The following is a 15,995-nucleotide window of genomic DNA, read 5'->3' as shown; positions in this document are numbered from 1 at the left end:
CGAACCACTGCTGCCTGGGAGCAGTGATTTCATCACCTCAAAAGCGCTGTTGCTTTTCGAAAAACAGGGCTTTTGAGGTGATGAAATCACTGCTCCCAGGCAGCAGTGGTTCGGCAAAAAAGAATTCTGAGTATATATCTGCTTAGAAAACAAAAATGTCTAATTAGGCTATACTGGCACACCTACTTCCAGTGAATGACGCTAAGCTAGGCTAACGGTGCGGCTGTTTCCTAAGCCTAAGGGCCTGCGTCCATTTACCGCATTTTTATGGCCGCAAGCGTCTTTTTTTCAATTGATCCCAATGGGGAGGGAGCTTATGCGGCCGCATGCTGCCGCCTATAGGAAATGCGCTGCAGTCGGCTTATTTCTTCAGCGCCTTTCAGCTTTTTTGTGCGGCTGCACCCAGCGTTTAAAGTTGAAACTTTCTGACCTTTTCAGAGCGATGCGCCGAGCGCATTTGCAGACAACCAATCACAACCAATCATATCTACCACTCTGTTTGTAACCTGACACCGGAGTTGCCTGCCTGTCTTGGCTGTCTACCCACAAGAGACGGGCCATTGAGATTCGCGACAAAGCACAAATACACTAATAATAACTACACGAATACACTAATAAAAGTTAATAAAAAGCAAAGGGCGACGATTAACTGTGGTGTCAGGCAATAACTATATATATAATTAATATACAATAAAGTGTATTAAAATATGCTATATGTGCAAAACCGCGGCAGTAAAATACGATAAAAGTTATTATTACAAGATGGCTGTCATGTAGTTGTCGCTAGAGTTCTTTCTCTCTCGTCATCAGGTAGTTTGATGGTGACTGACAGCTCGTTGCCATAGCTACAAAAGGCTCACGCTGCGTTTTTTTTTCTCACCGCAAGCGCTCCACCCCAGCACTACCGGCGCACTGCCAGCGTTTTTCAGCTGGAAATGTGAGATAGGTGGACGCATGCCCTAATGCATGCACAGAGAAGAAACGCATATGTATCTGCTTGTCAAACTCCAGGGTAGATGGAAAATAAGCTAATTTCCCCAAAAGTTGATGTGTTCCGTCATGTTATTCATATATTTTCTTTAGTCCTCTTTCACATTTGAAGTAATCCAAAAGTAACTGAAAGTAACCAGAATACATTACTTTAATATTGTGATGCTTAGATTAAGTTACTGAATACATCTTTTCAACATGTAAGTTGTACATGTAACAGAATACATTTATACAGTAACCCTCCCAACCCTATGAACTACTAATGTATAAGAACATGTGAATGAATCACCAAACCGTTACTGAATTACTGTATAGGGACATTATTGTAGAGTCAAATGAGCCAGTGATTCCAGTAGGATACAGAGAGGAACTAAAATATCAGTTAAAGAAGAAGTCAGCTGGTCCTGTTAAACAGCTGGCTGACTGATTACATGGTCTTACACCTAAGAAATGCAATGAAATAGCATTGTAACATGATAGAGGAATAGATCATGTTCAGTTGTATGGAGGTATTGATAGAGGAATAGATAGAGGAATAGATAATGTTCAGTTGTATGGAGGTATTGATAGAGGAATAGATCATGTTCAGTTGTATGGAGGTATTGATAGAGGAATAGATCATGTTCAGTTGTATGGAGGTATTGATAGAGGAATAGATAATGTTCCATTATGTCCACATTCTTACTTGAAAAAGTGAGTTGGTTCAGTTTACCCCTAATCTGGATCAATTTACCCCTAACCCTTTATTTCTGGTTAAATAAAGGTTTGATGAAGATGAATTGACCCCTAACCTGGATCAATTCAACCCTAACCTTCATCAACTTACCCCTTACCCAGACAAGCTGAGCCAAAGGACCACTGTCATATTTCCATCCCACTTTCATACAGATGCATTTGTATTTTTTAATTTGTAAACATCCTGAAATATGTACCTGATTTACTGGTGTCTTCTTGCTTACCCCACTCTCCTGGCGTGCCTTACCGCCCCCCCCCCCCCCCCCCCCCCCACCTCGAGCGTGACCGCGGACAAGAGGCTATTGACTCCTGCTCCTGCTTCTCCATTCATCGCAGGCTAACCCGGCATTAGCGTTAGCACTTCAGGCCCGTTAAGCTGGGACTGTTAGCACAGCTGCTACTGCATACAGCACTAAGTAACTTCTCCAGTGGAAGGAGGCCCCTCGGGGCAAACACAGCCGTCCAGCGGCAGCAGCTGTTTGTCTAGCTGCGTGTTCCAGAGAGCCATTAATACTGAGGGCTAATAGCGGTGTCAGGGGCATTAACACACACAGGGGCAATTTCCTTGACACAGATTAAGTCTGGATTTATGCTAGTGGGGATTGGCTTCCTGAACATGGGTTTGGTCTTGAAGTTGAAATCTCCTAAATGCCCTCCATTGCAGCATCTACACTGATGTGCTGATGATGTTGTTGTTGTTGTTGTTGTTGTGAGTGGACGATTAACACATTCCCCGCCAAAGACGAGTGTACTCATTATAGCCCGCCAATCGTTGGACGCCAACGAGTCAACTCATTATTATTATTATTATGATCGTTATTTCTTTTATTCGCTATTTCCATTCATAATTCATCCTGCTGTGCTGTGGGAATGTGTGGCACTCTGTCTGAGAGCGCAACGGTCCGATACCGCCGCCTAACGCCTAGCGGCCGCTATTGCACTCCGGTTAAACTATATGGCTTGTTGTCTGGGCCGAGCTGTGGCGTGGGGGCGGGGTCTAAACCCTCGGGCAGGGCAAGCGGTTCTAACAGATGCACCTACGAGCCCCCCCCCCCCGTTCATGTTCACGGCTGGTGAACGTTGGACACACGATCGCGATCAGTACTTGGAATGGCGATTAGATAATTGGAGCGTGTGTCTGTGGTGTGTGTGTTTGTGCCGGGGCCCCGTTGGTTGCGATAAAAGCATGCAGGGGTGGCCCCCCCGCCTTTCATGCATCGATGATGAAACATAATACCGATAATCTACCGTTGATTTCAGATTGATTATTGATCCAGGCGAGAAATGGCACGATTTATAATGAAATGCAGTAAAGCAATGTTTGGCGGAGTGTCCTGGGATTACACAGGATCACTCTAAAACTATACTCATATTCACCACGGTATAAAACGGAAATGCATGGATGAAAGAATTATCTGTTTTTTGCATGTTGACCGGAAGAAACTCACTGACAATCGACGTTGTTATTAGATCCATAGCTATAATATTTAATATAGTTTTAGCACTACAAACACTGGCATCTACCCCCATTTCATTACAGCGCTGGCACAAACGGCCATACGCCCACAGCGACCTCTGGCGTCCAATGTGTTAAAGAATTGCCTGTAGAAAACCCACTCATTTACTCTGTACTGATGTGTGTAAACTGTAAAGTGATACCAGCCCTGCTCTGGTCCCTGGTCTGTTTGCTTATTTCATTACAACAATTAGGCTGCACAGCTGACAAACATAGTTGCTGCCCATAGGTGGCTATTGTACTACAACACACTTTATTCTTATTTTTATTGTAAGATGGCAAATGATTATCCCATGATCTATCACGTAATGTTGCATCTAATGGTTTATATCTGTGACCTAATCCACACAAGCCCTAATGTGGATAAACTGGAGAATGGAATGTCTCAGGGATCCCTCTTCCCTCTGAGACACTGATGAGAAGACACTGAAGAGTTCCTCCTCTCTCTGAGACACTGATGAGAAGACACTGAAGAGTTCCTCCTCTCTCTGAGACACTGATGAGAAGACACTGAAGAGTTCCTCCTCTCTCTGAGACACTGATGAGAAGACACTGAAGAGTTCCTCCTCTCTCTGAGACACTGATGAGAAGATACTGAAGAGTTCCTCCTCTCTCTGAGACACTGATGAGAAGACACTGAAGAGTTCCTCCTCTCTCTGAGACACTGATGAGAAGACACTGAAGAGTTCCTCCTCTCTCTGAGACACTGATGAGAAGATACTGAAGAGTTCCTCCTCTCTCTGAGACACTGATGAGAAGACACTGAAGAGTTCCTCCTCTATGAGACACTGATGAGAAGACACTGAAGAGTTCCTCCTCTCTGAGACACTGATGAGAAGACACTGAAGAGTTCTTCCTCTCTCTGAGACACTGATGAGAAGACACTGAAGGGTTCCTCCTCTCTGAGACACTGATGAGAAGACACTGAAGAGTTCCTCCTCTCTCTGAGACACTGATGAGAAGACACTGAAGAGTTCCTCCTCTCTCTCTGAGACACTGATGAGAAGACACTGAAAAGTTCCTCCTCTCTCTCTCTGAGACACTGATGAGAAGACACTGAAGAGTTCCTCCTCTCTGAGACTTGACACTGATGTTAGAGAAGACTGCATAAACTGCAGATGGTCCAAAACTCAGCCGCCCGCCACCTCACAAACACCCAGTCCCGTGCACACATCACTCCTGTCCTCCACTCTCTCCACTGGCTCCCGATCAAGGAACGCATCAACTTCAAAACACTACTCCTCACCTTCAAAGCCCTCCATAGCCTACCTGACTGATCTCCTTCTTCCTTACCGCCCCACCCGTTCCCTCCGGTCCTCCTCCACTGCTTCCCTCACTGTCCCGTCATCCAAACTGATTAGCAAACAGAATATATGCCACGCATGCACATGATGTGTGGCAGCGAGATTCATTCCCTTAGAATGAGGGGAACACTGACCGGCTCTGATTGGTTTACTGAAGGGGGGAAATCGGGACGTTTACACTTTTTCGAAATCTTGATGGATTACATACAATTATTATAACTGGGCCTATTGACTCAACATAATAATTTTGTACACTTATTACTGTACATTTTACTGTATATTTCTGTATATCTTTGGCTGTATAGTTTATATTTAAGATTTTAGAATGTATATACATACCAGAATGTATATCCCGGACCGTATTTTATTCTTTATTCTATTTTATTCTTATTTTTTATATTATTATATCCTTATTCTTATTTGCGTCCTATTTACTACCTAAATGTTTATTGCTCATTGTTAATTTAGAATGGATTGGCATTCAATACCCTTAAGTGATCACAGCTTGGACCCAATGAACCCACAAGTCCCCAGGTGTAAACACTTAGGAGTCCCAATGGTTCACAGGTTGAAACACTTACTGTAGGAGTCCCAATGGTTCACAGGTTGAAACACTTACTGTAGGAGTCCCAATGGTTCACAGGTTGAAACACTTACTGTAGGAGTCCCAATGGTTCACAGGTTGAAACACTTAGGAGTCCCAATGGTTCACAGGTTGAAACACTTAGGAGTCCCAATGGTTTACCCACCAATCTGAACCTCAGGGTAGATGTATAAAAGGGGACATGGGTCAGTTCACTTGTTTTGGTACAATGGATCCACCAAGATCTGAAGGAAGAGGAAGAGGACAGAGGAGAGGAGGTGGAAGAGGACGGAGACAAATAGTCTCGAGATTCATTGTTGACATTCTCCATGGGATGTCAGTGAAGGAAGCTGGGCAACACACCGCTTCACAGTAGCCTCTATAATCCAGACCTTCAGAGAGGAAGATAGGCAGGTCGTTTACATGCTGCTCTCTACTGTAATGTTGGAGTGCTGCACATACATGTACTGTAGCTCTTTTCTCTGTTGTACTGTATGCTGTCTGAAATGCATTGGGGCGACAGTGGCTCAGGAGGTAGAGTGGTTATCTGGTAATCGGAAGGTTGCCGTTCAATGCTCCTCCCAGCAGTGTGTCAAAGCGGCCTTAACACATTGGGTGCCAACAACGAGAGATCTCGTTATTGGCCGCCATGCGTTGGTTGCCAATAACGAGATCTCTCGTTATTTAATCGTTATTTCTTTTATTAGCGATATCCATTAATTTTTCATCCGTCCAGCCTGACATTATCATTGGGATTTTAGAATGTATATACATACCAGAATGTATATCCCGGACCGTATTTTATTCTTTATTCTATTTTATTCTTATTTTTTATATTATTATATCCTTATTCTTATTTGCGTCCTATTTACTACCTAAATGTTTATTGCTCATTGTTAATTTCTGAGCTCGAAAAGGGCAAATACCGCCCCCTATCGTCTCCCGGATAGTAATGCACATCATTGGATTGGATTGAGTGAAAAAGTGCATCAGAGAAAAACTCCGCCCCAGGGTTTCCCCACCTCTGGCAAGCAGTGTTGTGTTACCAGATACACTGGTGAGGCTGGACGCAGCTTGGATCATGCGTTTCGGACTATAACGTTGGATCAATAAACGCGATCAATATTTGGAATGGCGATCAGGAATTGGATTAATCTTTTTGCAGAACATCTGATCTGAGGTAAGGAATCTATTTGACCAGTTTTGGGTTAATTTCAGAGTTGTTTTTCACAGATTTCACAACGTGTGTGTGAGTGTGTGTGTGTCTGGTGTTAGGCGCTGAGCACGGCACGAATAAATTATTTTTCAGCCCACTATTGTATCGTGCATAAGAACACAAATACTCTCGATAATCTAGCGTTTATTTGAAAACGATTCATAAATCAGACGGAAAATGACAACGTGTTTTGTGTATTCCAGTAAATGGCTATTTTCGAGGAATTTCTCTGAAATTACTAGAACTCTCCGAAAACTATACTCATATTCAAAACGGTATAAAACGGAAATGTACTGATGAAAAAACAATCTGTTTGTACATGTTGACTGCAAGCAAGTCTTTGATAAGCGACGGGTGTATTAGACACATAGCCATAATTTAAGATATAGTTTATGCGTTCGCAAATGTGCTCGTCCTCTCATTCATTAACGTGGTGGCATCCAAGCGATAAATCGCCATATCCAGCTGGCAACCAATGTGTTAAGCAAGACACTTACTAACCCCATGAGCAGGTTCGCCTCTGCCGTCGATGTGTGAGTGAATGGGTTATTGTGAGGTAGTGCTGTACGATGGAATCGAATCCCAATACCAACCGTGATGTCAGCCTGTGCAATTAGATAACCGCAGAAAAGGCTGCATTTTTCAGTTTGCGATTTAATTACTAAATATGTGTGTGCTGATGCTGAATGCATGTGAGTGAAAGCCTGCAACTTCTCGCATCAAAATCCGTCTTGCCCACTGCGCCACTCAGCCACCACGTAACGGCCATTTTGTGAATACATTTGCGTTAACAACGTCTTTGTTGGCAGATGGCTCTAAAGTTAGCAAGCGAAGCGTGTGTAGCTCGAGCTGTGTAACGTTAAGTAACTTGTGTTCCGCTGGGAAAGACCGGTCATCACTGCATACAACTTACATCCTGACAACCTAGGATAACTTAGAGTAGACGACAGAGTACAGCAACTTGCAATGGGCCTGGTCTACAAGATACACTACACCACTAAGGTACCCATGTACATGTCGAAATACTTCCCAAAGGTCAGTGAATACCACGACCACAACACCAGAGGGAGCTCGACAAATCATGTTCAACTCAGATTCGGTTCAAACAAGGGACTAAACACGTTTCGCAATTATGCCACATCAATGAGGAATGCCCTACCCACAGCCGTAAAAAAAATTGAATCCCTACCCACCTTCAAAACCGCTCTCAAAGAGCACCTACGGGAGGCTGCAATTCGAAACTGGCCCCCATAAATGTCCACCCCCCCCACCCCCTCCTAATAGACAGTCTCCTCCCCACCGTATGTATATATTCTCTCCCCACCGTATGTATATTTTTTCTCCCACCCGCCCACCCCCTCCTAATGTACAGTCTCCTCCCCATCATATGTATATATTCTCTGTTAGGATCTATGGGTAACAGTACTGTATATTTGCATATCGTATATGTCACAAATGTAACAGCACATACATATTTACATTGTCCCATATTTGACCTTGAACTTGACCTTGACCTTATTATGGCCAAATCATACATCTATGGATAGGGAAAGGGCTCCTCTTTCCAATGGCAGGGTTAAATCTGGATTTAGTCATTTCCTTGCGGTTTTACGATAAAAGAGATATAATTAGCATTTTTCCGATAAATTCTTATTTTCGGTAAATCGTATAAAACATCGGTAAAAATATACACTTTGACTACTGTTTTGATATGGTTATGGTCTTTACTCTTGGCTACAAAAACGACAAAAAAAATAACATAAATCTTCTTAACATCCACTCATAAGGACGATTTGCGATGCCACTTTGCCGACCTCTAGCGGTGTGCATTTCTTTTAATACAATATATATATACATATTAAAGCCCTATTTGTTGCCTGTCGATTGCCCTTTCAGGTGACAAAATCCGTTCAGCGGTTCTCGAGTTACATGCTGATATGTGAGGCGTGCGCCAAAGTATGCAAAAGTACACATTACCACCCCGGCCTCCCGGGGCTCTAGCTCCGTCAATCATTTGGCAATCTCGAAAACCTTTGGACAGGGTTGTAGCCAATGAGTGTGGCTTTCCAATGATACCCCATGATATGATAATTGGGGATCTAATATGGTCTCTATTGATCGATTTATTATAAAGAAAAGCAGGAATAAAGTTTTCATTCATTCATTCATTCACTTGGTTTAATCCAAAACGTCCATTTGGAAACTTTGTATTATGAAATAAGACATCTGGGGATGTCAGGTCCAAGTGCTATTTTTCTGTGTTGCATGTGATTCAGGAAGGTAAACAAATGCATCACCAGCCACTGAGGAGTAACCAGTACTCAAAGTAACTATGGGAAGCTGATGGGATCCAAAAGGGTAATGTGATTAATTGTTAAGATTTTAAATCACATTGTATGTGTTTCATTTGTATGTTAGAGTTGAGAAATAAACATTTCAAAACTATCAGTAATCTGAGCATTTTCCTTGATAACCAAGCAAGTAGACTCATGACACGATTTATTCATTATATCGCAATCATGATTACAATCACAATATTGTCCACAATAATTGCAATTGCACTCTTCCACCAAATCATGCAGCCATGGGTTTCTGGTGTTCAGCTTGGTTGGGGAACATATGCAGCCATGGGTTTCTGGTGTTCAGCTTGGTTGGGGAACATATGCAGCCATGGGTTTCTGGTGTTCAGCTTGGTTGGGGAACGTATGCAGCCATGGGTTTCTGGTGTTCAGCTTGGTTGGGGAACATATGCAGCCATGGGTTTCTGGTGTTCAGCTTGGTTGGGGAACGTATGCAGCCATGTGTTTCTGGTGTTCAGCTTGGTTGGGGAACGTTTGCAGCCATTCGTTTTTTTTGGGATTGTATTTTATAATCCAATATTTGAGTTCTGCGTTCTCCCTGCCCTGGGGCGCTGGCATGAGGTACCATTCATCTAATATACCTCCCGTCTTGTATTAGAGAAACATACTCGTTGTTGGGCTTCTAAGGGCTTTAGATGCCCCCCCCCCCCCCACAGAGGACAGATATAGACATTTTAATGTGGAGTGCGTGCTTGGCATCCACTCACCAGTTGGTTTTGATATGATATTTCTGCGCCCCCCCCCCCCCCCCCCCCCCCCCCTCGCGGATCATCCTTCACTGAGAAAACACCAGAGAGGGACCAGAGAGAGAGGGACTTCTTGGTTTAGCTGTTTAGTGTTTGCACCTCCTTTCTTTTGGCTCCAGTGAAATTGGGGAGAAATATCAAACAATTTATTTTCCCCTCTGAGGAAAGACTTGTTCAGCGAAGCCTGAGTTGGAGAGACATTTAACTTTTTCCCCCCACTTTTCTGTTTCTTCAAACAAATATTGAGTTTTGTTATTGAGGTTGAGTACTTTATTATCTAAAGATGGTAAGTTACAGTGTTGTGTTCAGTCATAGTTAAAGACAGTAGAGGTTGAGTACTTCATTATCCAAAGATGGTAAGTTAGAGTGTTGTGTTCAATAAAGGTTGAGTACTTTATTATCTAAAGATGGTAAGTTACAGTGTTGTGTTCAGTCATAGTTAAAGACAGTAGAGGTTGAGTACTTCATTATCCAAAGATGGTAAGTTAGAGTGTTGTGTTCAGTCATTAAAGACAGTAGAGGTTGAGTACTTTATTATCCAAAGATGGTAAGTTACAGTGTTGTGTTCAGTCATAGTTAAAGACAGTAGAGGTTGAGTACTTTATTATCTAAAGATGGTAAGTTAAAGTGTTGTGTTCAGCCATAGTTAAAGACAGTAGAGGTTGAGTACTTTATTATCTAAAGATGGTAAGTTAAAGTGTTGTGTTCAGCCATAGTTAAAGACAGTAGAGGTTGAGTACTTTATTATCCAAAGATTTGTGACCATATTGGGGAGCCACTTGGCCCTGTAGAGCCTTGTACATGGATATTTATAAAAACACATTTTCACCCCTCTGTTTAAAAAATTGTGTGTCCTGTCCACACCAACAGTGTTTTAGAAAATCTCTCGGTCCAGCAGTGTTAATTTAGTCAACAAAAATGATGACTAAATATGGTCGTCAACAAAGTTTTTCCCCCTAACGACAACGAGACAAAACGTCACGTTAACACTTTCTTCGCCAACCCCCGAGATTTCTCGGGTTATCTTGCCAGCGGTTGGGCGCCAAAACCTGAGAATTTTTTTATTCATTACAGGCTCACGGACCTCGGTGTTACCATAGGAAAGTATCGCCCACCCTTTGAAACCTTATTTCACACTGTGTGTCACATCTAATTTCGTCTGGGCGGAGAATTTATACCAAGCCAAGTAAATCGCTTAATCTGAGCACTTCAAAACGTGTTCAGCACACTTGAGGCATATCTTGTGCCACTTCATGTCAGGGACCCGATTGACATCAATACTGGAAATCGCGATCAGACAATTGGAATATTATTTTTGGAATAACCCCGATCAAAGGTAAGGACTATCTGACATCAATTCCACCTTGATCCTACAATGATTTCATATCGATCCAGCCAATCAACGTATGTAGTATTCAGTAGCGACTCGTACTATCTACTGTTGGGTGGTCGCAGCCGGGGGTTCACGTTAGGTCGAGTTGAAAATGTAATGCTCTGAGATGCTCTGGAGAAATCTCTCTCTCTGTCTCTCGGATCAATCCAATAAAATAATTAACACATGTATATGTTGTAATTTTAAACAACTCACCATTCATTCATTATGCATCAGCAGCAGCTAAATTAATGTTATAGTTCACAACACAGCAGCGCGTTTTGAATCGCTAGCCTATTATCGTCTCAGCAAGCACAGTCAATACTTTCCGTAGCCGCATTTCTCGGAGACAGCTGTGTAGCGAGAGCGAGAGAGAGAGAGCGAGAGAGAGAGAGAGACTCACTGTTTAGTCGAAACGTCCAGGGCAGGAGGGCTTGATAAAGTGTATAATCCACTGTTGATGTATATCCAGACCACTGTCCACTGTCCAGACTTTATCCGCCATATAGCTTGTTAGCCAAGTGTTAGCTGTTAGCACCACACAACACAAGTAATTTGATGATTTCTTTGTCCATTTCCACGTCGAACAGACTGCAAACTACCTGGCGTTCTATCGCCATGCTCTAAGACAAACTCTAACCTTAACCAACTTTGAAAGAGTGCCTAAGCTTAACCATCGAAAGAACTTGCCGTCACGCTCTAAGAGAAATAGCTGCATGATTACAACAACACAAGTTACACAACAGAACAGCTACAACAGAAACTGGCGTCAGAGAGAGATCAGAGAGCGTCTCCGCGAAATGCGGCTACGGAAATTCTAGACGCTGCTACGGCTGCTTGCCTAGACCGCTTCAAATCGCGCCCGGCTTCCAACATAATACATCATATTTCAACGCACAGCGCGTTACGCACTGATTGGCTGCGACGGATACAGCGATGACGCACTCAGAGCGCTATTGCGTCTAGCCCGGGCGAGAAATATGGCTAGGAGCCGTATTCAGGAAAACGATTATTTTTTATTTGATATATTAACGTTATATTGTGCATTGGAAACACATACATACTTAAAATGAGTAAATATTATTCATTTTAAACATGTTTATATTATTTATAGGGCTATAAAACAAAAAACTAAATGTTTCTTTATTTTTTTCTTCTCTCTCTATTAACAGGGGGGTCGGCGCCCGAGCGCCCCCAGTGGCCATTGGCCAGCCGCCACTGGTAGTATTCAAAACGAATGCCGTTGCTGGTGATCAAAGCATAAAAAAACGACCCCCCCCCCTTTCATGCATTCATGATGAAACATAATACCTATTATATACCTTTGATTTGGAAATAGTAGCGTGTCCAGGCGAGCAACGCAAACACTTTTAGCTAAATTCACATATCGCTCCATCACACAATTACCAGGAATTAGCCAGGATCACTCTGAAACTATACAATATTCACCACGGTATAACACGCAAACGTATATGTAAGGGCTGCATGTGTGTGTGTGGGTCACAAGCAGATAATAGGGACTCTTTAAGTTATCCGTGTATGAATAACCACTAAACTGCTTACGCAGACATTAGGGGGAAGGGGGAAAATAAACGGCAAAAAAAAAAACCTTTACAGGTGGAAGCCTCAAAGTGAGTATTTAAGAAAATAAGTAAAGTCCAAAAAACAGGACGACACTCAATAAAGAGGTATTGTAGAAAAATAAATAAGCCACAAAGGCAACTCTTAAAAACAGAGTTTATATTGAAAACATAAAACAATAAACCTCCACCAAGGGAGTTTATGTGCCGAAGTAGGCAAAGGACAGTTCCAAAAGAACACAAGAAAACACTACCATAAACGGCTCAGCCTCTATAAAATAAAGTGTCAAATAAGCCAGTAGCCCAAAACAAGGATGGCTACAAAGAAGGCTAAATGCTGAATAGGGCAGCGCTACACTTTAATATAATAAGCCTGACCAAAAGGATAGCCAACACAAGGAAATGAAAAAGCAGTTAACACTGCACGATTCAAACTTAAATAGACTCAGCTTTGCCATAGGCACAGCTGCGGTGAATCAGGTGTAATCAAGCCCACACACCTGCTGACCCATGAGGCAATTAACCTCAGAGACCAGTGATTGACAGCTATCCCTCATAGGAGACGAAATAGACAGCTGTCCCTCACAGAAAGGAAAAATAAAGCAAAAACCATGACAGTATATATGACATTTTTAATTATTTTTCACATGTTGAATGAGGGATAGTTACTGTCAAATGAGCCATAGTATTGTCTCCATAGCTATAATATAGAATATAGATATAGCCCTGCAAACACCACGACGCACAGTGAAAATCCCTATATTTTACAGCAGTGGCCCAATGAGTACAAGCCTGGATGGCTAAAATGGCTGGCGCTGAAAGTGTTAATGGGGATCATGTGACACTAACGTGATGGAATTATTCATGCAATATCGTTGACTAATAACGACGACACAAAATGTAGTTTGCAAAATAAAATCTTGCTTTATTCCACTTCAACGTCAAGACTGTTTACTTGCTAGCTAACAGGAGCACGTTTGCCGATAGGAAAGTAACAAACATAATTGTCCGTGCGGAATCCTCATCCCCAACACATCGTTCCGTGGGTAGGGGGGCACCACTGTTATGCCGGGGGTGTTGTTTCCCCCTGGGAGATATGGGAGGACGGACCGAATGTTACATTGTTGTTGTGAAGCGTATTAGTAGGCAGCTGTATTGTGTCTGAGAAGGGAATTATCAACCTGTAAAACCCCATATTGAACTGGAAATAAAGCACCATACAGAAAATTAAACTCTCCCCTTTCTTCCCTATACTGCATGACAGAGATATGGGAGGAAGGACTGCACGTTGTTGTTGTGAAGCTAGCGTATTAGCAGGTAGGCAGCTGTATTAATTTTTTTTGCTCACTGCAATTTATGAGGCTGTAGCTGAGTGGCGAGACTAAACAAAAAAGACTAAATCGAGACTAAACGAAGACTAAAATGCTCAGATCTGTAGTTTACTAAAACTGACTAAACTAAAAATAAATGAAGGAGACTAAATATGAAAATGAAAAAGGAGCATTTGACACATGACTAAGACTAAAACAAAAATTAAAATAGCTGACAAAATTAACACTGCTGTCCACACAACAACGCAAAGATGCTCACATGAACTGACCCGACAGGCAGCGGGGAGCTCTCCATGGTCCTGATGGACCTGATGGCAGGCAGCGGGGAGCTCTCCATGGTCCTGATGGACCTGATGGCAGGCAGCGGGGAGCTCTCCATGGTCCTGATGGACCTGATGGCAGGCAGTGGGGAGCTCTCCATGGTCCTGATTGCAGAGAGGATTTTCAATGATATCCATAAACATGTGGACAGATCAGAAAACCTACCTGATCCCAGTTTAGGGTGGATTTTTAATAATGATTCTATTTTGGATTTATTTTTTATTTTTAAAGTCACAGACTCAGGAGTTTAAATTAAATCAGCCTACAGTATATAGTTATAATGAACCAGTACTAAGTTAAACTGTTATAACATGAGTTGTTTTTAACTTTGCATCTCATTTTCTGTTCTTGAATGATGTACAAGGAGCTCATGAGAAAAAATACGGTTTGGGATAAAGGAGAGAAATATGATACCCCCTCTCTCTGTCTCTCTCTCTCTCTCTCCCTCCCTCTCTCTCTCTCTCGCTCTCTCTCTCTCTCTCTCTCTCTCTCTCTCTCTCTCTCTCTCTCTCTCTCTCTCTCTCTCTCTCTCTCTCTCTCTCTCTCTCTCTCTCTCTCTCTCTCTCACACACACACACACACTCTGTGGTGGATATTTATCCCAATGTAACCTGAGAAGGTGATGAAGACTAATGAAGATCTATGGAGAACAAAACTGGCTATGAGCGCTCCCTTAAATCTACCCCACTGGAGGGAGAGAGAAAGAGAGAGATAGTGAGAGAGAGAGAGAGAGATCTGTGTGTGTGCGTGTGTGCACCGGTGGTTTGGGTCTGGCTCCCTGTGCATCCGACACAAACCACCCAATCAATCGCTGAGAGTGAACTTTTTGCCCTTTTTTTATTGTGATAGAGGGTTGTGTGTATCGTGTTTTCACGTTTAAGTAAACGTGGCATTGAATCCACAACTGGGTTAGGTGTTGGCCTACAGAAGTTTACATGTGTAGCTCTTGTACCAAGGCATTTGGCCCCTCTCTTTGGTCTGTTTTGTTCTTACTTTAGGGTAAAGGTGTAAAAAATGCAGGTGGCAAGTTCGCACATGAGCCTGAAGCCATGTATAAAGCCCGTTTTTGCACAGACAAGGTTATCATCTGTGGCTGGCGTGCAGAATGTGAAGCTGTTACCCTAACAGGTATAATGCGCTTTCATGTAGCACGCTATGACTGGTGTCATGGCTCTGCTTTGTTGTTGCACTGTATCAGGGGTGAGGAGTCATAAGGGGTGGGCTAATAAATCCTCCCCCCCCCTTTACTGATTGGCCGGGAGGTGGGACCTCCTGCCTGTCAGTCTCCCTGTCGGCTGAGGGGCAGCGTGTCACAGGGAGGGGGGGGGGGGGGGGGGGTCCCTGGCTTCACTCCATGTTAGGATGGGTGGGTCACAGGATTTACCCCCGGCCATGGGATACGTCACTGGGCGCATTTTCCTATTGGCCAGGAGACATCCGTGAGGTTACACGCTCTGTGCTGCAGACCGCTGTCTTTGTCAAAGTTGGATGATGCGATGCATTCGAAAACTGTTCGTTTTCTGCTCTGCTCTCTATTACAGTGTGTATTGGGCCATTGGTCACTTGGCCCAATTATTATTACATGTATCTTTTTCAATTGTTACTCACAAAGAGATCTCTCTGGGGGAACTTCTGTCTTCCCCTCTTATGTAAGGAGCTGAATTGACGGGGTTGCCCTCAGACGCGTCATATAAGACCCGTGTCTGTGTCTTATTGACCGGCTTCCTGCTGCTCGTCCCAGACAGCATGGAGGGAACGTTGTCTGGTGTTTCTTATTAGAATTCACCATTGATGTGTTTCGGGTTCTTGACGTGCATATAGCGCTGGCCCTGGGTGCTTCCAATGTGGAACCACGTTATGGGCCGGCGCGCCTTGGTTGCCCAATTCATAGAAACGGCATTTTTTATGCGGGCGACTAGGAAGGAGATTTTTTTATTTTTT

The sequence above is a fragment of the Notolepis coatsorum genome (genome assembly GCF_963971535.1).
Source record: "Notolepis coatsorum genome assembly, chromosome: 9".
NCBI classification, from domain to species: Eukaryota; Metazoa; Chordata; class Actinopteri; order Aulopiformes; family Paralepididae; genus Notolepis; species Notolepis coatsorum.
The sequence above is the reverse complement of the archived record's forward strand: the minus strand, read 5'-3'. Positions refer to the sequence as shown.